General features: G+C 36.6%; 1 non-coding gene across 1 annotated transcript; it reads right to left on the bottom strand.

Moving 5' to 3' along the window:
- Positions 1-4126: 4126 nt before the first annotated feature.
- LOC140607590 (U6 spliceosomal RNA) lies at positions 4127-4233 on the bottom strand. Its single transcript, XR_012009558.1, has one exon. It is a non-coding gene; the product is annotated as a U6 spliceosomal RNA (small nuclear RNA).
- Positions 4234-26992: the final 22759 nt, after the last annotated feature.

The raw sequence follows: 26992 nt of genomic DNA, 5'->3' as shown, positions 1-26992 counted from the left end.
CTGTATCCATGCATGAATGTGCACATACATATTTGTGAAATGGGCTATAGTCCCTTTCTCCCAAATTTTACCGTAAAGAAATAAAAAGGCACTTTTCATCAGATCAGTGCCTCCTGCCACCTAAACTCACCATTCTTTGTATGACATAAATTGAACCCATTGCAAAAATCCAAGGCTTTTCTTTTGCTTTTAACCTACTCACATTCTCTTCATTCACTTCAAAGGTAAGTATCTTAAAATGAACATTGTGTAGGGGACAGAGACAGGGCAAAGGCAACCACATTATCTTGTGTCTAACGAGACTCTCCTCAGTTACAAGAGATAAATGATTTCTATATATGCTATGGAAAGATTTTCAAAGAATAAGAAAAATTCCAAATATGGTCTAATATAGCTAAGCTTAAAAATACTTTGAAATTCTAAATAAGTATTAGTTACTCTGCATGGGAATTTTACGACAATACATAAAGTTTTCCACTACAAAGAACTGCTACTAGACTACATAGATCAACATGATTCTGTTATTGTTTTTGTCTTTCTGTCTTCCCACTCATCTATTTTTTCCTTCCTCCCATCTTCCTTCTTTCTTCTTTCCTTACTTCCCTCTCTTCCTTTTTAATTCCACTGGTTCTGTTATTCTTTTTTTCTCTAAATAGGAAAAACAATCATACATTTTTTACTTATTTATTTCTCACAACACTATATGCCATGACTGTACTAAGTACCAGTTAAATCTAAGATAAATAAGTCCTAGCCCCTACCCTCAGGGAACTCCAAGTTTCATGAGGCAAACACACCAAAAAAAACAAACAAACAACCGTCTTGTATGATATGTCTTAAAATAGTTGCATTGCAAAGTACTATAAGAACACAGAAAAGCAAACAGAATGCCTTACAAAGTATAAAATATATTTAAAAGATCAAACCAAAGATTAAGTAAAAACTATTTTGAGCTGCAACCACATACAAACCTCTTGCTAAGCACTGGTTTCTTCACATAAATGAACTCACGCAATCCTGATAATTAACTATCCAAGATAAGATTATGACTCTTACCATTTATTTAGATCTGAAAACTAAATTTCAAAAAAGTTGTACGACTTTTCAAGGGCACACCTCTAGTAACAGAGGAAGTCTTATCTTAGATAGTGTTATAAATATAATTATTATTTGCAGCTTGGAGGTACCCCATACTACTGGGATAGAAGATAAAGGTGTAAATTGGTAGCTAAATTTATGGAGAGCTAAATCTGTGCTAAGTGCTATTCTAGTTGTTTTTGATATTAACTCATTAATAGTTACATGAGGTAGGCACTGTTGTTACCTATCTTAAAGGTCGGTAACTGAGCCATGAAGAAATGAAGATCATAAAGTTACTTAGTGGTTACTGGGCATTGGACTCAGCCATTCTTGAGCTGGCAACCCAAGACAGACAACTACAAGCACAAGTCAGGATATAAACTGTGAGTTCTAGGTGCCAATGAATGGCACAGATGATATGGGGTTTATTTTTTATAATAAATTTATTTTTTATTGGTGTTCAATTTACCAACATACAGAATAACACCCAGTGCTCATCCCGTCAAGTGCCCCCCTCAGTGCCCATCACCCATTCACCCCCACCCCCCGCCCTCCTCCCCTTCCACCACCCCTAGTTCGTTTCCCAGAGTTAGGAGTCTCTATGTTCTGTCTCCCTTTCTGATATTTTCACACATTTCTTCTCCCTTCCCTTATATTCCCTTTCACTATTATTTATATTCCCCAAATGAATGAGAACATATAATGTTTGTCCTTCTCTGATTGACTTACTTCATCAGCATAATACCCTCCAGTTCTATCCACGTTGAAGCAAATGGTGGGTATTTGTCGTTTCTAATGGCTGAGTAATATTCCATTGTATACATAGACCACATCTTCTTTATCCATTCATCTTTCGATGGACACTGAGGCTCCTTCCACAGTTTGGCTATTGTGGACATTGCTGCTAGAAACATCGGGGTGCAGGTGTCCCGGCGTTTCATTGCATCTGTATCTTTGGGGTAAATCCCCAACAGTGCAATTGCTGGGTCGTAGGGCAGGTCTATTTTTAACTCTTTGAGGAACCTCCACACAGTTTTCCAGAGTGGCTGCACCAGTTCACATTCCCACCAACAGTGTAAGAGGGTTCCCTTTTCTCCGCATCCTCTCCAAAATTTGTGGTTTCCTGCCTTGTTAATTTTCCCCATTCTCACTGATGTGAGGTGGTATCTCATTGTGGTTTTGATTTGTATTTCCCTGATGGCAAGTGATGCAGAGCATTTTCTCATGTGCATGTTGGCCATGTCTATGTCTTCCTCTGTGAGATTTCTGTTCATGTCTTTTGCCCATTTCATGATTGGATTGTTTGTTTCTTTGCTGTTGAGTTTAATAAGTTCTTTAGAGATCTTGGAAACTAGCCCTTTATCTGATACGTCATTTGCAAATATCTTCTCCCATTCTGTAGGTTGTCTTTGAGTTTTGTTGACTGTATCCTTTGCTGTGCAAAAGCTTCTTATCTTGATGAAATCCCAATAGTTAATTTTTGCTTTTGTTTCTTTTGCCTTCGTGGATGTATCTTGCAAAAAGTTACTGTGGCTGAGTTCAAAAAGGGTGTTGCCTGTTTCTCCTCTAGGATTTTGATGGAATCTTGTCTCACATTTAGATCTTTCATCCATTTTGAGTTTATCTTTGTGTATGGTGAAAGAGAGTGGTCTAGTTTCATTCTTCTGCATGTGGATGTCCAATTTTCTCAGCACCATTTATTGAAGAGACTGTCTTTCTTCCAATGGATAGTCTTTCCTCCTTTATCGAATATTAGTTGACCATAAAGTTCAGGGTCCACTTCTGGGTTCTCTATTCTGTTCCATTGATCTGTGTATCTGTTTTTGTGCCAGTACCACACTGTCTTGATGACCACAGCTTTGTAGTACAACCTGAAATCTGGCATTGTGATGCCCCCAGATATGGTTTTCTTTTTTAAAATTCCCCTGGCTATTCGGGGTCTTTTCTGATTCCACACAAATCTTAAAATAATTTGTTCTAACTCTGAAGAAAGTCCATGGAATTTTGATAGGGATTGCATTAAACGTGTAAATTGCCCTGGGTAACATTGACATTTTCACAATATTAATTCTGCCAATCCATGAGCATGGAATATTTTTCCATCTCGTTGTGTCTTCCTCAATTTCTTTCAGAAGTGTTCTATAGTTTTGAGGGTATAGATCCTTTACCTCTTTGGTTAGGTTTATTCCTAGGTATCTTATGCTTTTGGGTGCAAATGTAAATGGGATTGACTCCTTAATTTCTCTTTCTTCAGTCTCATTGTTAGTGTATAGAAATGCCACTGATTTCTGGGCATTGATTTTGTATCCTGCCACGCTACCAAATTGCTGTATGAGTTCTAGCAATCTTGGGGTGGAGACTTTTGGGTTTTCTATGTAGAGTATCATGTCATCGGCGAAGAGGGAGAGTTTGACTTCTTCTTTGCCAATTTGAATGCCTTTAATGTCTTTTTGTTGTCTGATTGCTGAGGCTAGGACTTCTAGTACTATGTTGAATAGCAGTGGTGAGAGTGGACATTCCTGTCTCGTTCCTGATCTTAGAAGGAAGGCTCCCAGTGCTTCCCCATTGAGAATGATATTTGCTGTGGGCTTTTCGTAGATGGCTTTTAAGATGTTGAGGAATGTTCCCTACACTCTGAAGAGTTTTGATCAGGAACGGATGCTGTATTTTGTCAAATGCTTTCTCTGCATCTAATGGGATCATATGGTTCTTGGTTTTCCTCTTGTTGATATGATGAATCACATTGATTGTTTTACAAGTGTTGAACCAGCCTTGTGTCCCGGGGATAAATCCTACTTGGTTATGGTGAATAATTTTCTTTTTTTTTTTTTTTTGTTTTAAAGTTTTATTGTAGGCTTTGCTGCTGGATATAAATAAAGGCATGCAACTGTCCCAAGAAGGGCAGTGTGTACAAAGCCTAAGCTGTAAAAACCATTTCAAAATATAAACTATAAACTCGTTTTTTGGAATACACTGTATTCCACACTGTCAAAGGCTGCCCATATTAATACCTTTGGTATAAAACAGTAATGTTTCCCTTGAAAAGAAAAATATGGAACGCTTCACGAATTTGCGTGTCATCCTTGCGCAGGGGCCATGCTAATCTTCTCTGTATAGTTCCAATTTTAGTATATGTGCTGCCGAAGCGAGCACAAATAATTTTCTTAATGTACTGTTGGATCCTATTGGCTAGTATCTTGTTGAGAATTTTTGCATCCATGTTCATCAGGGATATTGGTCTATAATTCTCCGTTTTGGTGGGGTCTTTGTCTGGTTTTGGAATTAAGGTGATGCTGGCCTCATAGAACGAATTTGGAAGTCCTCATCTCTTTCTATCTTTCCAAACAGCTTTAGGAGAATAGGTATGGTTTCTTCTTTAAACGTTTGATAGAATTCCCCAGGGAAGCCATCTGGCCCTGGACTCTTGTGTCTTGGGAGGTTTTTGATGACTGCTTCAATTTTCTCCCTGGTTATTGGCCTGTTCAGGTTTTCTATTTCTTCCTGTTCCAGTTTTGGTAGTTTGTGGCTTTCCAGAAATGCATCCATTTCTTCTAGATTGCCTAATTTATTGGCGTATAGCTGTTCATAATATGTTTTTAAAATCGTTTGTATTTCCTTGGTGTTGGTAGTGATCTCTCCTTTCTCATTCATGATTTTATTAATTTGAGTCTTCTCTCTCTTCTTTTTAATAAGGCTGACTAATGGTTTATCTATCTCATTAATTCTTCCAAAGAACAAACTCCTGGTTTTGTTGATCTGTTCCACAGTTCTTCTGGTCTCGATTTCATTGAGTTCTGCTCGAATCTTTATTAACTCTCTTCTTCTGATGGGTGTAGGATCTATTTGCTGTTTTTTCTCTAGCTCCTTTATGTGTAAGGTTAGCTTTTGTATTTGAGTTCTTTCCAGTTTTTTGATGGATGCTTGTATTGCGATGTATTTCCCCCCTTAGGACTGCTTTTGCTGCATCCCAAAGATTTTGAACGGTTGTATCTTCATTCTCATTAGTTTCCATGAATCTTTTTAATTCTTCCTTAATTTCCTGGTTGACCCTTTCATCTTTTAACAGGATGGTCCTTAACCTCCACGTGTTTGAGGTCCTTCCAAACTTCTTGTTGTGATTTAGTTCTAATTTCAAGGCATTATGGTCAGAGAATATGCAGGGGACGATCCCAATCTTTTGGTATCGGTTCAGACCACATTTGTGACCCAGTATGTGGTCTATTCTGGAGAACGTTCCATGTGCACTTGAGAAGAATGTGTATTCAGTTGAGTTTGGATGTAAAGTTCTGTAGCTATCTGTGAAATCCATCTGGTCCAGTGTATCATTTAAAGCTCTCATTTCCTTGGAGATGTTGTGCTTAGAAGACCTATCGAGTATAGAAAGTGCTAGTTTGAAGTCACCAAGTATAAGTGTATTATTATCTAACTATTTCTTCACTTTGGTTATTAATTGATTTATATATTTGGCAGCTCCCACATTCGAGGCATATACATTAATGATTGTTAAGTCCTCTTCCTGGATAGATCCTTTAAGTATGATATAGTGTCTCTCTCAATCTCTCACTATGGTCTTTGGGGTAAATTTTAGTTTATCTGATATAAGGATGGCTACCCCTGCTTTCTTTTGAGGACCATTTGAATGGTAAATGGTTCTCCAACCTTTTATTTTCAGGCTGTACGTGTTTTTCTGTCTAAGATGAGTCTCTTGTAGACAGCAAGTAGATGGGTCTTGCTTTTTTATCCAGTCTGAACCCCTGCACCTTTTGATGGGGTCATTAAGACTGTTCACGTTCAGAGTTACTATCGAAAGATATGAGTTTAGTGTCATCATGATATCTATTCAGTCCTTGTTTTTGTGGACTGTTCCACTGAACTTCTTCTTAAAGGGGAATTTTAAGAGTCCCCCTTAAAATTTCTTGCAGAGCTGGTTTGGAGGTCACATATTCTTTCAGTTCCTGCCTGTCTTGGATGCTCTTTATCTCTCCTTCTATTCTGAATGAGAGCCTTGCTGGATAAGGTATTCTTGGCTGCATGTTCTTCTCATTTAGGACCCTGAATATATCCTGCCAGCCCTTTCTGGCCTGCACGGTCTCTGTGGAGAGGTCTGCTGTTACCCTAATACTCTTCCCCATAAAAGTCAGGGATTTCTTGTCTCTTGCTGCTTTAAGGATCTCTTTATCTTTGGAATTTGCAAGCTTCACTATTAAATGTCGAGGTGTTGAACGGTTTTTATTGATTTTGGGGGGGGGGGGATCTCTCTATTTCCTGGATCTGAATGCCTGTTTCCCTTCCCAGATTAGGAAAGTTTTCAGCTAGGATTTGTTCAAATACATATTCTGGCCCTCTGGCCCTTTCCGCGCCCTCAGGAACCCCAATTAAACGTAGGTTTTTCTTTCTTAGGCTGTCGTTTATTTCCCTTAATCTATCTTCATGGTCTTTTAATTGTTTGTCTCTTTTTTCCTCAGTTTCCCTCTTTGCCATCAACTTGTCTTCTATGCCACTCACTCGTTCTTCTACCTCATTAACCCTCGTCGTTAGGACTTCTAGTTTGGATTGCATCTCATTCAATTGATTTTTAATTTCTGCCTGATTAAATCTAAATTCTGCAGTCATGAAGTCTCTTGAGTCCTTTATGCTTTTTTCTAGAGCCACCAGTAGCTGTATATTAGTGCTTCTGAGTTGGCTTTCTGCCCTTGAATTGTAATCCAGATTTTGTAACTCTGTGGGAGAGAGGACTGTTTCTGATTCTTTCTTTTGAGGTGAGGTTTTCCTTCTAGTCATTTTTTTTTAGTGCAGAGTGGCCAAAAACAAGTTGTATTGGGAAAAGGAGGAAAAGAGAGGAGAAAAAGAAGAAAAGAGAAAAAGAAAAAAAAAAGGAAGAAAAAAAGAAAAAAAGGAAGAAAAAGAGAAAAAGAAAGAAAGGGAAAAAAGGGTGGGGGAAGCAATCAGAAATCAAAAAGAAAAAAAAAGAAAAAAGAAAAAAGAAAAAAAAAACCACGGGGGAGTATCTTCTGATTCTGTGTACTTGAAGTCCCTTGACTTCCCCTGGAACTTGTCCGTCTAGCTGGTCTTCTGGGGGAGGGGCCTGCTGTGCTGACTTTCAGGTGTTAGCAGTTGGGGGAGCTGCTGTGCCCCCGCCTGGTGCAGGGCTCAGTGGGGGTTGTTTACCCCGTGAGGCCGCAGGTGGAACAGCTCCAGTGGCGGGGCCAGCTCTGGAGCCCTGGATTCAGCCCCCGCAGGAACTCCGGAGCTCTCCGTCTGCAGGGCCTGGAGGCTCCGGGGCGGGGCCGCTGATCTGCTCAGCTGGGGCAGGAGCGTCCTTGCTGTCCTGGGCCCTCCCGGCCTCTGCCTTTCCCGGGGGGAGGCCTGATCCTGGGCTGTGTCCCGGCGCCCAGTGCTCCGGGGCCTGCGCTGTTGGATTCGCGCTCCCGGGCCGCGCAGCCCCCTCCGCACGGAGCCTCTTCCTCTGCCCGAACCCCTCCGAGCTGCTCCGGGTCCCGCCGTGCGCGCTGCAGCCCTTAGGGAGCTCGGCGCACTCTCCCGGGGCGCAGGTGTCTGTTACTGTCCCCGGGAGCCCGAGGGCATCCCCGCCCTCCTGGGGTCCTGCTCCAACTCCCTGCGAGCCCCTTTCCTCCCGGGAAGGTTGGTGCAGCTCCTGCTTCTCCGGGACGGGGCTCTCCTGTCCTGGGGACACTCGCCTCGGCCGCAGCCCGGCTCCTCGCGGGGCCCCTCCCCCTTGGATGCCTTTTGTTTCTTTATTTCTCTTTTCCCATCTTCCTACCTTGATAGAAGCATGAACTCTTCTCACTGTGGCATTCCAGCTGTTCTCTCTTTAAATCTCAGGCCGAATTCGTTGATTTTCAGGATGATTTGAAGGTTATCTAGGTAATTTGGTGGGGACAGGTGATTTGGGGACCCTACTCTTCTGCCATCTTGCCCCTCCTCCTGTGCTCGATATGGGCTTTAAATTAAAAGTTATCCTTGGAAGCAAGAGCTCTTCCTTCTTTTCCTAGTCTGACCTGCTAAGGTAGTAGAGCATGGTGTGAGGCAAGTTGCATGGGCTCTGAAATCAGCACAGGGTTTCAATCCTCCCTTTGTTCATGCTTGTGTGATCTTGGGCAGATTACTTAAATTGCAAAGCCTCAAATTCCTCATCTCTCATTTAATAATGAGACTGATAAACATTCCAACCGATTGATATGAGGGCCAATTGGATCCTTTGTTAAAAAGTGCCCAACACATACTAAATGCTCAGTAAACGTCTCCCCTGCCCTCAGTCATGCTTTGTCTGACCCCAAAAATTTACTGGTGTTTTAAATAATAAATGTAAGAATAAGAAAGGTAAATAATAAGGGTAAAGGTAAGGCAAGACAGATCTTGCTTTGGCAAGATTCTAAACCTCTTAAAACCCCTTAAATCTCCATAGCAGTTTTATCCTTCAGCCAAATTCAGCATTTATTTCTCTAAGAAAAATGCCCTATGTTTTTAACTTTATAATACTCCAGAATTTAAGCCACCTACCACTGTTGTTAATGAGTCTACTGACATCATATCATAGAGCCTTTTACTTCAGAGCCATTATTTCAGTACATGTGGCTGGAGTAGATGCCTCTACTCCATTGTATCAAAAGCTCAGAAAGAAGGCTTCACTTCCTTAGCTCTCAATCCCATCTATCTTCAAAGAAAGAAAGAAAGAAAAAAAAAAAAAAAACCCTGCTAAGCAGGAGCTGAGGGAGATGGGGTGGCAGAGAGAATTTTAATGAAAGAAATTGATTTAGGAATATAAATCAGCTGACGATTTAGCTTCTTGTAAGGGGGTAATTTTTGGCACCTGAGGCAACTGCCATGGACTCACACCTGTGCTATCTCTTGCTTTATTTCTGTCTCTAAACTTCTAAGCTATGTTTTATTTCTTTCCTGCAGCTTGTCTTGTGGCATATCCTTAAATGGCATCAAGGTTTTCTCATAGGTGTGTACTGTAGCCCATCACTGCCTTGGGAACCAGCAAACCAAGAAGCAAAGGATAGTAATGAGTCTTTACATAACACTGCACTATTTGCTGTTCCCAACAGCTCTGTTCCTTGCTAAGGCAGTGTGGGGACCAATTACCACTACCCATATAAAGTCTGACTGCCTTAATCATTCTTGGAAAGACAATTTCAGTACACTCATTAGAGCCAAAAGAGTTCCCCGTTCTCCAAAGGGATTTCTGAAATGGGAACACTGAAGTAGAATCTGACAGAGCAGAAAAGCAGAGGGAGTTCAGAGAGATGAGAAAGCAAAAAGAAGAGTTTTGTTTCAGTTGTGTCTTTGGTTATGAAATAAGCCCCATTTTGATTCAGGTGTTTTGGGTTTTTTTTTGACCATTATGATAGAGATAGCCACTTGAAAATACTGAGATTTCTTCCTATGTGTGTAATAAAATGATAAATTAATAGCCCAGCTCTTTTTTTTAAAGATTTTATTTATTTATTCATTAGAGTCACAGAGAGAGGCAGAGCCACTGACAGGGAGAAGCAGGCTCTTTGCAGGGAGCCCATTGTGGAACTCGATCCCGGGACCGGAATCATGCCCTGAGCCAAAGGTAGACGCTCAACTGCTGAGGCATCCAGGTGTACCAAGCCCAGATCTTTGAATAGAGATGCCAAAGTCAGATTGCTCTTCTTTTGTGATTATCCTTTGAGAGCTATGGGGGCAGGATGAGAGAATCTTCTACTGCTGTCCATGTTAGGGCAGCATGGATGAGGCCAGAGAATGCCTGACTTCAAGGACCAGGTGGGTCTGGGAAGATTCCTAACAGATTATGGAGAAAAGCATGCTCACCCACCCTGTATGGGTAGTGGGCATGGGGCTTCTACTTCCAGAGACATATGCCTGACACCCAGTCCCACCAAGCAAGGGGGAAAAAACAGTGACCTTTTGATTTAAAGAAAGGCAAGTTTCAGACAGTGTATTCATACTGCCAGATTTTGCCCTAACTTAGCCACTCTGGCACCCCTGCCATATCTTGGAAAAATGTTGTGCATGTTTGTATGCATGCACTTAAAAAGTAGACTCACCAAAGACACATACGATGGGGACATCCAGACCGAGGCATAGAACACTCTAATCTTATGTTTAGCACAGCACTGAAGAGGAAGGACTTTTTTCCTGCTCCCCTACCCTTCTTGACTGTCATGCATCCACATACAAGGGAACCTTTACTAGGCCAGAGAAGGAAATCAAACACTTTGGGCAACCCCATCTAACAAGTACTGTATCGGTTGCCATGCAGCAGTTATACAGATGGCAACAAAGAACACAGGATTTGGTGAATTTGGAGCATTAAGTTTTCTTTTCTTTCTTTCTTTGAGGAACTAGGACTTAGGAGTTAGCTCTCTAGGGTTCGTGGACTCATCTTAGGACCAGGGCGACTGAAGGAAGGAAAAACAGCATTCCTATAAATAGCCTGATGGAGTCATGGTGTAATTTAACCTGAACACTAAAAAAAAGCATGATCCTATTTTGTATCCCTCACTGGGGATTTTCACCTGTTGTTTCTCAATATAAACATCTTTAAGAGCTTGAGGAGACTTTGAAGGGAAGAATGCCAAGACGAAGGGAAAGGAAATAACATTTATTGAGCATATTCTATGTCTTAGGTACTCGTAAGCTTTCTAGATATGTTAGTTTATTCAATACTAGCAAAATTCCGTAAGATTTATGGTTGGGTCCTATTAATGAACAAAGAGTTAAGGCATAGGAGATGCTAAGTAATTTGCCTTAAGTCATGTGATTGCTGGAAGGCAGATGTAGATTTGGGAAGTGAACTAGCTCCAGAGCAGTGCCTTCTCTTTAAAGGTGGGCAAAATGAGCTGGAAGAAGAAGGGAAAGGGATGCAAAACCAAAACTAGACTTCTGATTTTCTCACTCCCAGCAAGTGCTCTTTATAGCCCAGTCTTCCCTAACACTGTTCAATGCTTAGAAAAACTGTAAGTAGGCAAGTAAGGAAGAGAAATAAGAAAGGGAAAAAGTCGAGAAAATTGTACTTGCCACAAGTATCCAAGATTATGACTCCTCCTTTCTCCCCTCTATGTGGTTACATAACTTAAGCAAAAGAACTTCAAGAATTTTCAGTCACCACCATAATGTCCCTGGTAATGTTTTTATGTAGCTTTTATTTTTCCCATGCATTGCTTTTATCACCTGCTGGGTATTATTAGATTTTACACACTATTTGACATGAAACTTGGCCCCTGATGAAACGATGCTATTTTGGATTCTCGTGAAAGCCTACAAGACTGGAAATAGATTTATTATGCCATTTCTCCTTACCTTACTTGAAGAAATCTGCATGAATATACTGTAACTTTGCTCTTGAGACTGGAGATTTTTTTAAGGGATACATAGATAATAAAAGATAATGCCATTTTATCTTTCCATTTTTTAGCATATGGAAGCATACACGAGCAAAGAGTGCTTTAAGAGGACAAAGACTTGAAATGATTGTTTCTTAATGAATCGATTCATTTAGTAACTGGTAATATTTTGCCTTATGGACAATTCAAATCACATAACACCTTGTTTTCTCTTTATGTTTGTAATTAGGGAAGCCTGAGATCAATTTGCAGTCTTCTTAGATAAATGTAATAATCTAATGACCTGAATTCTTTATTACTATTTGTTCCTCTGGTCCTAACTTACATATTTTACTTTTACTTTCTCATCATCTGTTTTAAAAAATATTTTTGTTATTTTTTATAATTAATTACATTTACTTTCCTTGTTTCAAATCCTTTCAGAAAAATGGAAGGATATAGGTAGAGAATTAGCAAGCAAGCAAGCAAGCTACACTTACTCAATGGCATCGTGTCAATAAGAGTTTCTTTTTTTACAGTTTAAAATGAGAAATTTCTTAAAGGGATTTAAAATTTCATCCTGTTTGGCATGGCTCCTAATACCTATAAAGCACTGCCTGCTTTCTATTTTGAAACAAGAATGATAAATTGGGTTAGGTTGGTGGAATTGAGCAGCAATGCATGTGTGATATGTTGCTGTCATGTTCACAGAATATAAATTTTACATTGTGGTTGAAACTAACATATGCACTCTAATGCAGAAATGTCTATTCAGTTTGACTATTTCACTATATATGCTGATCAGTTTTCTTATGTTTTTCATTTTATTAGTGGTTTGATCACCTTGATTTGAGTTTTTATTTTTTTTGAAATGGTTATTAAAATATATTTGAAACATTTTGCAATGACTTTCTTAGCTAGTCTAACAAATGTTGTTAAGCAAATATTAAAATTAACTCATAAAATCTGAATTGTGTAGAGTAATCTACAAAATAAAATCCTACTAATTTAGGAGCTCAGTTATCAGAATCACTTAAGAGTTGTTTTAGCTCTTTCATTACTATTCTTTCAAAATACAGTCTGAAGACAAATCTTAAGAGAAGAAATAGGTCAGATTTGGAAGGTCTTACAATATTTTCAAGATATTCATCTGACTCTGACTCTTACAATAAAATATACCCAATTCTAACTTCATCCTTTCTAATATTAAGCAAAAAGTTGTAAGACATAACTCTAGCCTCATTTATAATTATACCATCTAAAAGGAACCCTAGTGCTAGTGCTAATCTTATTTAAAACCCTAATATTAATGCTAAGCCTCGTTAAAGCCTCTCATACTAGATTAACATTTACTCTCAAGATAAAGCTAAATCCTAACCTTCTCTTAACTCTATCCTTAATACTGCATCAACACAAAACCCAGAAAAGAAGTAAGTTTCAACTCACATACATTCAGACTGGTGGTGTTTTCTCTGGGTCACTTCTTTGGAGAATAATTTCAAGGCTCAGGAGGAAAGAGTTCTGAAATGCATTAGCAATGTTTGCCTTAATCTATGAGGCAGGAATTGCTACATGGATACCAAGCATTTGCCATCCCTGGTAATACTAACTCTTGCCCTGGTCTGGCCTTAGCTCCCTGAAGGAGGGATGGCCAGATTTGTGTGGCAGATCATAAGCGACAAAAAAAGAGTTTCCTGCTTTTATCTTAATTATAATTAACAGATAGGACTTGAGTTCCTCACTAAGGGTTTTTTTTTTTTTTTTTTTTTTTTTTCCTAGAGGGGACTGTAGGAATCCTTTAAGGAGGAAGATAATAGATTTTTTTTTTTAATTTTGAGGAAGATAGATTAAAATTTTTCTTTTATTTTACAGTTTGTCAGAATGAGTCATTCATTCCCTAAAAATGAAAGAATTCCAACAAAGAGTTGAAATTTAAAAGCTCAATACTATATTCTAATTAAAAAGTGACCAATTTTCAAAGAGGCCACCTAATGATCATTCTGCTACCGAGGGAATAAATTGTCCCATTTCTCTAGGACTTTTATTTAATATATCCAGTGTGCTTAATCTCTGCCGATTGTTAATTTGACACAATCGATGGTATATTTCACAATATATAAGGATCATTCTTATAGGGCAATGTTTCTCAGCACATGGGGCAAGATCTTCAAATAATGGTTGGGAAAATTATTTTCTTAATTGGTTTTATTGAAAATTTAGAGCATAGACAAAACTTGAAAGAATAGAATGATGAACTCTCAGATACTTCTGACCAGCTTCAACAATTATCAACCTACGGCTAATCTTGTTTAACCAATTACATACCTCTCTGTGGATTTTGACTCAAATTTTAGACATAATTTTATGTTATTTGGACATCTCTCTGCAACTTAATGACTTGATTTTTAAAATCAGCCTTGAGATATATTCAAATACCATAAATTCACTAATTTAAAATGTACAATTTAGTGCTTTTTAATGTGTTTGCTGGGTTGTTCTAGAATCACCACAATAATTTTAGAATATTTTCATCACTCCCAAAAGAAACCCAAGACATGGGACACCTGGGTGGCTCAGTGGTTGAGTGTCTGCCTTCCGCTCAGGTTGTGATCCCAGAGTCCTGGGATCAAGTCCTGCATCAGGCTCCCCACAGGGAGCCTGTTTCTCCCTTGCCTGTGTTTGTGTCTTTCCCTCTGTCTGTCATGAATAAATAAATAAAATCTTTAAAAAAGAAAACAGAAACCCAAGACATTTTGTCATTCCTCATTTTACTTCTACCCTCCAGCCCAAGTCAACCACTCATCTAATACTTCTCAGTATAGACTCATCTATTCTGGACATTTTATATCAAAGGAATCATAATATTTTATCTTTGTGTTACTTTAACTTAGCATAATATTTTCAAGACTCATCAGTGTTGTATCAAGTATTAGTACTTCCTTTTTTAAAAATCAAATAATATTTCATTGTTTGGATAGATCACATGTGGTTTACTCAATCATCATTTGATGGACATTTGGGTTGTTTGCATTTTTTGGTTATTAGAAATAATACTGCTGTGACTGTTCATGTATGGATTTTTGTGTGGACTGATATTTTCATTTTTCTTGGATGTATAATTTAGAGTAAAATTAATAGGTAATATGACAATGGTGTTTAAAAAAAGTTTAAGGAGCATCTGGATGGTTCAGTTGGTTAAGCATCTGCCTTCAGCCCAAGACATGATCCCAGAGTCCTGGGATGGAGTCCTGTGTGATGCTTCCTGCTCAGCAGGGGGTCTGCTTCTTCCTCTCCCTTTGGTCCCTCCTACTCCAGCTCATGGTCTCTCTCTCTGTGTCTCAAATCAATAGATAAAATCTTTTTTTAAAAAAGGTTAAAAACTTTTTGAGGAACTTATCAAACTCCTTCCAAACTGGCTGCACCATTTTACTTCCTCACCAGCAATATATTTAAGTTCCAATTTCTCTATATGTTCACCAACACTTATTATTGTTTTTTTTATTTTTTATTATAACTGTCCTAGTAAGTGTGAATTACTGTGGTTTTTGTTTACATTCCCAAATGATTAATGACCTTGAGCATCTTTTCAAACATTCGTTGGTCTTTGTATATCTTCCTTGAAGAAATGTCTATGCTATTCTTTGCTCATTTTAAAATTCAATCACTTGTCTTTATATTATTGAAGTGTAAGAGTGATTTACATATTCTGGATACAATTCGCTTACTGGATATGATTTGCAAATATTTTATCTTATCCTGTGGGTAGGATTTTCATTGTTCGGATGCTATTGTTTATGAACAGTTGCTTGTTTTGTTTTTTTTTTTAAATTTTAATGAAGTCTGTCTATGTATACTTTCGTTACTTACGTTTTTGGTGACATATCTACCTAACCATTTCTAAATCCAAGGTAAAGATTATTTTGTTTTCCTAAAGATTTTATTTATTTGACAGAGTGAGAGAGCGAGAGAGAGAGCACAAGCGATGTGTGTGTGGCAGAGAGGGATAAGCAGAGAGAAAGGGAGAAGCAAGCTTTCCACTGGGTAGAGAGCCTGATGTCGAGCTCAATCCTGGGATCAATACCTGAGTCGAAGGCAGACACGTAACTGACTAAGCCACCCAGGTGCCCCAAGGTAAAAATTATTGACCCTATGTTTTCTTAGAAGAGTTTTACAGTGAGATACTCACTCTCTACTGAATTTTTTTTGATATCCTTATCAAATCTAATTGACCATAGATGTAAAGGTTTATTTCTGGACCTTAACTTTTCAGTTCATTGATCTGTATATCTCTCTTTATGATTGAACCACACTGTCTTGATTAGAGTAGCTTTGTAGTAATTTTTGAAATCAGAATGTATGAGTCCTTTATTATAATTTTTTGAGCATTGTTTGGTTATTCTGAGTCCTTTATTTTCCATACAAACTTTAGAATCAGCTTGATAATTTCTAAAAAAAAGGGGGGGGGGGAGAAAAGAAAAAAAGAAAGAAAAGAAGAAATGTAGCTGGTATTTTAATGGGCATGTTGAATTTATAGATAATTTGGGGAGTACTGCCAACTCAACAATATTAAGTTTTCCATTTAATGACATAGAATATTATTCCACTTATTTAGCTCTTCTTTAATTTCTTTCAATAATGGTTTGTAGTTTACTTTTTACAAATCTTGCACTGCATTTGTTAAACTTATTAGTAAGTACTATTTATTGATGCCCTAAAAATAAAATAGTTTTCTGTATTCCATTTTCAGATTGTCTTTGTTAATATGTAGAAATGCAATTGACTTTTCAATATTGGTTTTATATCCTGCAACCCAGCTGAAGTCAAATTTTTTTGGTGGATTCCTTATGATCTTCTATTATTTGTTCCTTTCTTTCCAATATAGATGCTTTCTATTTTTCTTGCCTGCTTGGCTTTTCTAGAACCACTAGTACAATATTGTATAAAAGTAGCAAGATCATTCATCGTCATCTTGTTCCTGATCTTAGCAGGAGAGCATCAAATTCTTATTCACTATAATCTTAGCTATTGGTTTTTTATAGATGCTCTTACCAGGTTGCAAAAGTTAACTCCTAATCTTAAAACTAAGATTGTTGAGTGCTTTTTTTATTATGAAAGACTGTTGAATGTTGTTAAGTGTTTTGATAAAAATCAGATTAGGTCCTGCATTCTATTAATAGGGTATATTACATTAATTGATTTTCAGATATTAAAACAACCTTGAATTTCTGGGTTAAGTCCCACTTGCTTATGGTATTTTTGTAAGGTAGCTGATCATTTCCCCTTTTCCATTCCTAATTTTGATTCCCTCCCCCTCCTTTTTTGCTACCAGTGTGTCAATTTTGTTGATATTTTCAAAGGACAAACCTCTGGTTTTGTTGATCTTTTTCAATTTTTCTATTTCATGTATTTTTGTTTTGTTATCATTTCTTTCTGCTTATTTCAGGTTTACTTTTCTCTTGATTTTTTGGCTTCTTCTTCTTCTTCTTCTTCTTCTTCTTCTTCTTCTTCTTCTTCTTCTTCTTCATAGAAGTTAACCATAGTTACTTGCAGCTACTCGTTCCCCGTCTAACACTGCTTTAGCCACATTCCATATATTTTGTTTTGTTCTGATGCCTCAGTCTTTGAATAATGAAAGATAGGAAAAGAAAATAACCCAGCAGACAAAGTAGTCAATCTCCCTCCTCCACACATCAAAGGCTTTGACATACAGTGATACCGTATAATATGTTTTAGAAACCAGAGTGACTGAAAAACTGAGCTATGGTTGCATTTGCTTGAGAACTGGGGCCATCAAGAAGCTCATGTCCTTATGTTTGTTTTCCTTCTTTGACTTCCCTTTATCCCTACTCTTGCTACACTAGTTTCCTCTGCTAAAATATTATCCTGCAAATGTTTCCTCAGAATTTGCATTCTAGGAGACCCCAGGCTAAGAGAGCATAATTAATGCATCTGCTAACAGTCCTTAAGTGTTGTGGCCATTATCTGTGTGAGAAATTGGAATATTATCTTAGATTTCCAAATTTGATTTAACATCCAAATCCAATCAGAAACATAGGAATATTTATTCTGCCATCTTACTATAGCTGATATTCGTGTTCTCCTCTACATTCCTACAAATTCTACATCAGCTTACTTTTCTCTCTTGTTTCATTCTTTTTTTTTTTTCTTTTTTTTTTATTTAAGTAAGCTCTGTCCCCAATGTGGGGCTTGAACTTGTGAACCCAAGATCAAAAGTCACATGCTCTACCAACTGAGCCAGCTAGGTAACTCTCTCTTGTTTTATCTTAACTGGGCAGTTGTATTACTTTTCTAATCAGGGTCCTGCCTCTAGTTCTATCCTGTTCAAACTTTGCTAAAATGATCTTTCCAAAAAAAAAAAAAAAAATTGGTGCACATTATCTTACTTTATATCTCTCAATAACTTCCTACCCTTTGAGATACATTTCAAATTAGGATGGAGTTGTATCATATATCCATTTACAAATTAAATAATTTTAGTTTTGATAAAAGAGAAAAAGGATATAAGAGGAAAAGGAAGACAAATAATCAGAGTATGCCTAATGCTCATCATCTGTCTCAGTCATTTATATCAACACATTGCTGACCAGGGTTGGATGGATAAAAGCCAAATATACCACACTTTCTGAGCAATTTTTGGGATTTTAAGAATAAGGTTGGCTATATGCTATGCTCAAAATCAACTCATGAGGTGACACAGGTACTCATTTTAGCCAAAAATATTCCCTCATAAGTGATCCTATCTCTCCATTCTAATTTCTTACTGCTTCCCTAATTTGTGCTGTAATCTGCAGTCATTCAGAACTATTTGTACTTCTTGAAGTGTCACACACATGCCACAAAAATTCACAAAGTTTTGTTTTTGCACTTACTATTCTATACTATTTCTTACAACACCTTACATAGATTTACATGGTATACCCCTATTCACCCTTTAAGGCTTAGCTTAAATATCAAACTCCATACATAACTTTTCTGTTCCCCTTATTCTTTTTTTCCCAGTGCTGCTATACTATAATATTTGTTTCAGGTGTACAATATAGTAATTCAGCAACTCTATGTATTATTAAGTGCTTATCAAGATAAATGTACTTTTAATCCTGTCTCCCTTATTATGAGATTGGTTCTCTTTATTGTGATCCCTTAGGGCTATGTGCATAGCTCTCTCATCACATATCATAAAACCATCTCTGTCTTCAAACTGTAAGCTTCCTGAAGGCATGGCCTCTGTCCTGTCTGCCTCTATGTTCTCTGAGTTTAAGAAAATACTTGGCAAATAGAATCACTAAAATGTTTATTGAATTAAATTGGTCCTTAGCTATAAGTCATACATTTTTATAGAAAATCAACTCTAGTTACTATTGTAAAATTGCAGACCTAAAGCAGATAAAATGAAGATGTATTTGTGGTGATTAGAGAAAATAGATAAATCTGTAAATATATACCCCAAAGTAGCTATCTTGTCACATTTCTCATGGCTTTAAAGGAGATGGTTGCTTAAAAAAGTAGAGAACAACGTAATAGAGAAATGTTCCACTTTTTGGATTCATTCGTGCTTTGGTAGTTGCAGATAAACCACCGGAAAAAATGGTGGTAATGATAATAAAATCATTGAGCCTAAAATTACTTGGGTGTATGATTGCAAAAGCCATGGGGCCTTTTCTTCCAATAGCACAAGTTAACAAAAGATACTCTGATATGCTGCATAGTTTACCTTAGAGTGTTTTCAAAAGTCTATCTAAAGAAACTCTCAAGATGACTGAAGTATAAAGATTTTAAAAGAAATGATAAGTAGATTTTAATGATTAATATAATTTTTTATACTATACTCCATGTCTTCTGACTTCAAAATTGTAGCATGTTTTTATACACCATTATGCAATGGTACGAGATCAGAGAATACTTTTAAAATAAGCATATCATCTTACAGTTTACATTTTTTATTCTCTTTAAGTACTACTATGGGATATAAAAATGCACTGTAGTCCCTTTATAGCTACATAAATGCTGTGGGTTAAATTGTCCAAAGGATGTATGTCTCAACTTCTTGATATGAAATGTATGCCGATTTATTCCTGTAGAATATAGAGGGAGGTAAATATTAACTCAAAATTTTTATTTTGATAATGGATAAGAACAAAATTTTTTTATTCAAACTGAGATAAATAGTGTTAAGAAAGCACTTTTCCTTTATGATTAAAAAACAGCTCTTCAATAGAATGTTTTCAATTATAACTGTAAGTTAAAATTTATATGTTGTAAAAAGGACATGATAAGCTTAAGGAAACATTTAGACAGAGTTTGACTGGACAGCCAGTGAGATGGTGAAGAATCAGAGAGAGGATTAGTTTTTAAAGCATTATTATTATCTTTGCAGAGAACAAAGATGGACAATGCTGTTTGGAACTGAGTTTGCTTTTTTGTGCAAGTCTTCTCTACCTTGAATAGAAATGTCCATAAGCTCAAGACCACTAGGTACAGCTTTTGGAGTAAGTGGATTTTTTTTTTTTTTATATTAACTGTGAAAGGTTTTAGTTCTACTTCAGCATTGATATGGGTGAAATCAGGGGGGACTGATAAATCAGTTCTCAAGGTTGACTCTTCACATCTTTAGTCAACGCCCCTTGAAGGCATATACTCTGTCCAGCCATTCATTTCTTGGCATGGAGAACACATTGATAAGCAGACACCATCCTAGACCTCAAGAGGATTCTGACCCGAACCTAGCTCTGGACACTCGTAAATTTACAGATAAAGTAAAAGAACTGCAAAGAAGAATACAAAAGGCTAACAAAGCCATAGGCACTATTCACTCTAGGTAGATACAGTCAAATCACACATCCTAATTTTGGCATGCATCTCAATTCTCTAAATAAATAAATAAATAGCCTACTTTTATTACATAATTTGATTTAGAGGTCCTGAATCAAACTGAGTATGAATATATACAAAATTATGTATTATTTTTCATATATTAAAATACATTGAGAAAGGGTATAGGCATTGGTGTTAGACATTTGTGAATTCCAGTATTTCCAATATCTTTTGATTATTTAGGTGAATTTAGGAAATTACTTCACCTATTAGTTTCCTGACCAACAAAGTAGACATAAGTTTTGCAAGTTGTTAGGATTAGACCTTTAAAGTAAGCTAATACAGTGTCTGGCACCACCTAGTCAGCATTTGGTAAACAGGAGTTATTGCTGATCTTTTAATAAGCAAGCATTATATTGTGAATTCCAAAGAGGTGTATGTAGTTTGTGGCATTTACTATACTTATTTAAAGAATATGAATTAAACCTTCAAAAGAAGTGAGTCACATTAGCAAGTTGGAGGAAGAAGTAGCCCTTCCTCTCATAAACACACCAATTCAGCAAAAACTCTTGGATAAATTCTTTGTGAGGACACAGAAACAAATTGAAACTCTCCCACACCCTAGGAAAATGCAAAACCAGACTCACCAAATAGAGGAGAGATTCAAAACAATCTCTCAGTAGAGATTTTGTCACAGGCATTGCACCATATGAATAGGAAGAAGGTGGAAGATTTGGGTATTGAGAACTACAAAACATTGATGAAGGAAATGTAAGAAGACAAAATCAAGTAAAAAGATATCCTGTGTTCATGGATTGGAAGACATAATATTGTTAAAATATCCATACTACCAAAGTTATCTATAGATTTAATGTAATCTCAAAAAAAAAAAAGATTTAATGTAATCTCTACCAAATTCTAATGTCCTTTTCTTTTTCACAGAGAACAGAGATAGAGCAACAACAACAAAAAACAATTCTACAATTCATAAGTGCCACAAAAGACTAAAAACAGACAAATCAATCTTGAAAAAGAAAAACAAAACTGGAGAAGTTGTTTTTCCTGATATCAAAATATATTACAAATCTACAATAATCAAAACAGTATGGTACTGATATAAAGACATACTCATAGATCAATAGAACAGTACAGAGAGTCCAGAAATAAATGTACACATAGATGATCATCTGATCTTCAACAAGTGTGTCAAAAATACACAATGGGGAATAGAGAGCCTCTTTGACAAATTGAGACAGGGAAACTGAAAGACTCTGTAAAAACCTGTTTTGCTACTTTTCCTGCTTCTATTCTTGCTAGGACCTGCACCCCACTTTATACATGCTTCAGAATGTAGATAGAATATGTCCTCCTTGTAAGGGAAAAGGAGGTAATGATTTCTTTAGAATAGATAACATCTAAGGTAGGACCAGGTGAGAATGATCAGACAAAGTGTATTCCATACCACCAGAGCTAGACTTCTTGAAGCCAAGACTCCCTGGCTCCAAGGATTAACACTTGGACCCTTGTTTTTGTTCTAATCAGTTTCTGGATGCCTGAGAGGACACATACACCAGGCCACAATCCTCAATAAAAGCATCCAGACCCTGAACAAAGCCAAGACTTGCTTCTTTCCTTTCTGAGTTTCCCAGACATTGTACCTGTCTAAATAAGCTTTCAATAAACTCTGCTTATACTTCCTGATGGCTTACATTTGATTTCTAATCTGCGCACAGCCAGGGACCCTCTTGGCTGGTCCTGCAGGGCCCCCTTGTGCTTGGACTCAGCCTTACTGGCATCAAAACGATGTTGGTAAAATTGGACATTGACCTGCTAAAGAATGAAACCAGACCCTTATCTTACACCATATACAAAAAATTAACTAAAAATGGGTCAAATTCTTAAATATAAGACTTGAAATCATAAAACTATTAGAGGAAAGCATAGGGGAAAAACTCAGGACTTTGGACTTGGCAATGATTTCATGAATTTCACACCAGAAATATAGGTGTTAAAAACAAACAAAAAGAACAAGTGGGACTACATCAAACTAAAAAGCATCTGTATGTCCCACAGAACCAATCAACAGAGTGTAAGGCAACTTACAAAATGCGAGAAAATACTTGCATATCATGTATTTGATAAGAAGCTAAGCTCCAAAATATGTAAGGAATTCTTGCAACTCAATAGCCAAAAACTAAAAAATAACAGAAAATAATGAAACCTAATAAACCAATTTAAAAATGGGCTAAGAACTGGAATAGACATTCTTCAAAGAAAACACACCAGTAGCAAACAGATATGTTAAAAAAATACACTAGACACTGCTATCAGGGAAATTCAAATCAAAATCAGAAAATCACCTCACACCTGTCAAGATGGCTATTTTTTAAAGATTTATTTTATTTATTTTTTAAAAGATTTTATTTATTCATGAGAGACACACAGAGAGAGGCAGAGACACAGGCAGGCAGAGGGAGAAGCAGGCTCCCTGCAGTGAGCCCGATGCAGGATCACACCCTGAGCCCAAGGCAGACACAACCGCTGAGCCACCCAGGTGTCCCTAAAGATTTCTTTATTTTAGAAAGAGAGAGAGAACATAAGGAGCAGAGGGAGAGGGAGAGAAAATCCCAAGCAGACTCCATGTGGAGCACAGAGCCCAATGTGGGGTTCCATCCCATGACCCTGGAACCAAAGCCGGAGCAGAAACCAAAAGTCAGAGGCTGAGTCACTCAGGCACCCCTAGGATGATTATTATCAAAGAAATAAAAGACAAAAGTTGGTATGTATATGAAGAAATTGGAACACGTACTCACAGTTGGTGGAAATGCAAAATCATGCAGCTACTCTGGAAATCAGAATGAAAGGTCCTTGAAAGGTTAAAAATAGAACTAAAATATGATTCAGGAATTTCACTTCTGGGTATTTATCTAAAAGAATTGAAATCAGGGGCTGGCTTAGTTGGAAGAGCATGTGACTCCTGCTCTTGGAGTTGTGAGTTCAAGCCCTATGTTGGGTGTAGAGATTACTAAAATAAATAAATAAAACTTAAAAAAAAATAAAATAATTGAAATCATTATCTTGAAGATATATTGGCACTCTTATGTTTATTGCAGCATGATTCCTGACAGCCATGATGTGGAAATACATAAATGGCAGATGAATAAAGAAAATGTGGTATATGCATACAGTGGAATACAATTCAGGGTTCAGAAGAACCAATTCTTCAATATGCAACAAAATGAATGAAACTTGGAGACATCATGTTAAGTGAAATAAGCCTGTCACTTTTATGAGGAACCTAAGTCAAATTCATAGAATCAAAGACTGGAATGGTAGTTGCCAGAGGCTAGGATTAGGGAAAGATAAGGAGTTACTGACCAACATGTATTAAGTTTCAGAAAAGCAAGATGAATAAGCTCTAGATCCCTGTACAACACTGTATTTAGTCAATAATTTAGCATATACTTAAAAATTTGCTAAGAGGGCAAATCTCTTGTTGAGTGATGTTACTACAATTAAAATTTAGCAGTAATATTTAAGAAGAGAAATACTAATTATGTATGTATCCAGTCTATCATAATTAGATAAAAAGCTAAATTTCTATTTAATTTATAATAAACCTGTCAAAATTATTTTTTTAATTTAAAGCAGAGAACATAAAGAGTTGCCAGGCTTTACCTGCTAAAATGTATGTAATAAAAAAGAGAGGCACCCCATGTAATGAGAACTAATTTTAATTATCTATAGAAAAGACATAAACAAACTGGAAAAGAACTTTGTAGAATGACAGTCATTTAAAAACAGAAACACCTCAATTATAGAATAAGAAGTGTAAAACTAGTTCCACTTTTACATTGTTTCTTTGACCTTTGTCAAGGTTTTAAACCCACATGTTATACAAATGAAAAGTTATACAAATGAAAATTCCAATCTAAGGCCCTCACCAGTATTCATGTTATAATTATATATATATGTAATTATATATTACATAATAATTATAGTTAAATATAATTATACAAATTATATAATTTTTAATTATAATAAAGATTATAATGGTGTTTTCTAAAAGATTTATTTATCTATTTTAGAGAGAGGGAGCATGTTTGGAGGGAGGGGCAAAGGGAGAGAGAGAGAGAGAGAGAGAGAATCTCAAACGGACTCCCCACTTGAGCATGGAGCCCGATGTGGGGCTCAGTCCCACAACCCTAAGATCATGACCTGATCTGAAATCAAGACAACCAACTGAACCATCCAGGCACCCCCATCCTGCAGTTTTTATGAAGATTCAAGTAATCACACTATTGTGCTATTTTTCTTCTGCATCAATAAGTAGAAAAAAATTAGATATAATTTTTTTTTTTAAACTCAACATAAAACACAAAATACTAACCTGCTTTTTCTTCTTGGCCAAATAGAGAGTAAAGCAATCTTACAGCGTATAACATCAAAACTCTCAGACTATCTCCCAGTTCCATAAATTTTTAAAAATCTATACAACACGGATGCAGTTTTCATAGGTAAATGGTTTTATAATAATTATAAGCAAAGATGAGGTGGTATAATCCTGCTTGATACTTTATAAGTAATTATACTCTGTGATATTTTACAGCCATTTAAACATTTTATGTGTTAATATCATTTCTAAATGCTGACTTCCAAAAACCCGGCTATATAATACTTTGTACTTTGCTACCTCTGCATCCATTCTGAATTAATGTACTTCGGAAATGCATTTGCAAAACAGGATGGCATCTTTATTTTTAAGATCTTTTAATTGGTTACAACAATTAAAATAAATGGATACTATCAAGTATAAAATAATCTTATCCTATGTGTCTACTGCTCTTGTTGTTCTGATTAAATTACTTTCTCACTTCATGTATATACTTTAGGTATTCTAGAATGACTGCTAGAATACATCCTTTGCTAGTTATGCCCGTCTGTGGAGAGAAGGCAAACTCATGATAATTGTCTACCATGAAACACTAGGAAGTGATGCTTGGCAGTTCAGAAGCATGTGTTCTATTTTTGTTATGTTGTTTCCCTTCACTCCCTCTTCATTTCAGTTTAAGCAGCATGATGGTCAATCATGTAGCTTTTTCCAAGCTAACAGTACTAAAATATAACCTGGTAAACTGTAGCGTGTCAGTCTACTAGTTCAAAACAAATTTTAAAGCACCAACCAATGCTTCTCATACAAGAGATTCTGCAGTTGTCACTTTACAAATATCAATGCCACGTTGACTGAGTGATCTCTTTCTTTTTAGTCTTTTCTCTACTGCACCTTATTTAATTAGCTGTTTGACTATTTCTCTTCTGCCATGGCAACTCCGCTAGACAGGACTGCAATAGTCTTCCAAGTGCCTAAATGTACTCAGTGGGGCACTATTCACCTCCCTAAACCTTCTTGACTCATTAGTCAGGATCTGGGATTTGCTTTTGTTATGGTTTTCCAGCATACGTCTCTTGTGGAAGTCTTAGAATAAGTGTTCAAATTCAGTGCAAAAATTTTAGTGTAAAGCTGAACATACTTGCAGGAATTTGACCTGAAGAAAAAAATTGAACAAGTGTGAATTATCTCAGTGGAACCACAATGTACACTCCACAACTGCATTGTTTGATGATTTAAGAGATCCTAATTGTTTAATAGAATAATAAAATAGATTGTGACAACTATATTAGAAAATATGATATAGTTTTGTTTTATTTAAAGATTTTATTTATTTATTCATGAGAGACACACACACACACAGAGGCAGAGACACAGGCAGAGGGAGAAGCAGGCTCCATGCAGGGAGCCCGACTTGGGATTGATACCGGGTCTCCAGGATCACATCCCGGGCTGCAGGTGGCGCTATACCGCTGTGCCACCGGGGCTGCCCAAGATGATATAGTTTTAAAGATAATGTACATTTATTGAGTGGCCAGATTTTCAATATACATTTTTCATTAAAAATATGTTACACAACAATATGTATGACATAACTCATGTTAATGAAAATTAATCATGCATACATGTTTATGTGTTTACCTATGTATATATGTATTAAAAACTGCAATATTAGACAACAAAATTACCAGCATTTAAATTTAAGTAGATGACTTGTACAAATAATTCTTTTTGCAGATTTACATTTTTTAAAATGAACATTCACTACCTATGTAATACCAACTTGTAGAATACTTGAAAAATTTTAATCATGTTCTTGTTGTTCATCCTCAAAAGTACTTTATAAAAAAATTACAAACTCAAAGCATTCTCTGCTATCTACTTTAGTTAGCACATTTCTCCTTTCTTCATTTAGACCTAAACCTTTAAAAATATTTGTTTTTATTTTTGTTTTAGCTAACCTTTGACAAAGTAGGAAAGGATATCCAATGGAAAGAAGACAGTCTTTTCAACAAATGGTGCTGGGAAAGCTGGAAAACAACATGCAGAAGAATGAAACTGGACCACTTTCTTACACTATACACAAAAGTAAATTCAAAATGGATGAGAGACATAAATGTAAGACAGAAAAACCGTCAAAATCCTAGAGTTTACAGGCAGCAAACTCTTTGACCTTGGTTAGAGCAACTTCTTACTAGATATTTCTCTGGAGGCAAGGGAAACAAAAGCAAAAATGAACTATTAGAACCTTATCAAGATAAAGAACGTCTGCACTGTGAAGGAAACAATCAACAAAACTAAAGGGCAACTGATGGAATGGAAGAAGATATTTGCAAATGACATATGAGATGAA

Source organism: Canis lupus, chromosome 16, assembly GCF_048164855.1.
Source record: "Canis lupus baileyi chromosome 16, mCanLup2.hap1, whole genome shotgun sequence".
Lineage (NCBI taxonomy): Eukaryota > Metazoa > Chordata > Mammalia > Carnivora > Canidae > Canis > Canis lupus.
The sequence above is the reverse complement of the archived record's forward strand: the minus strand, read 5'-3'. Positions and strand labels throughout refer to the sequence as shown.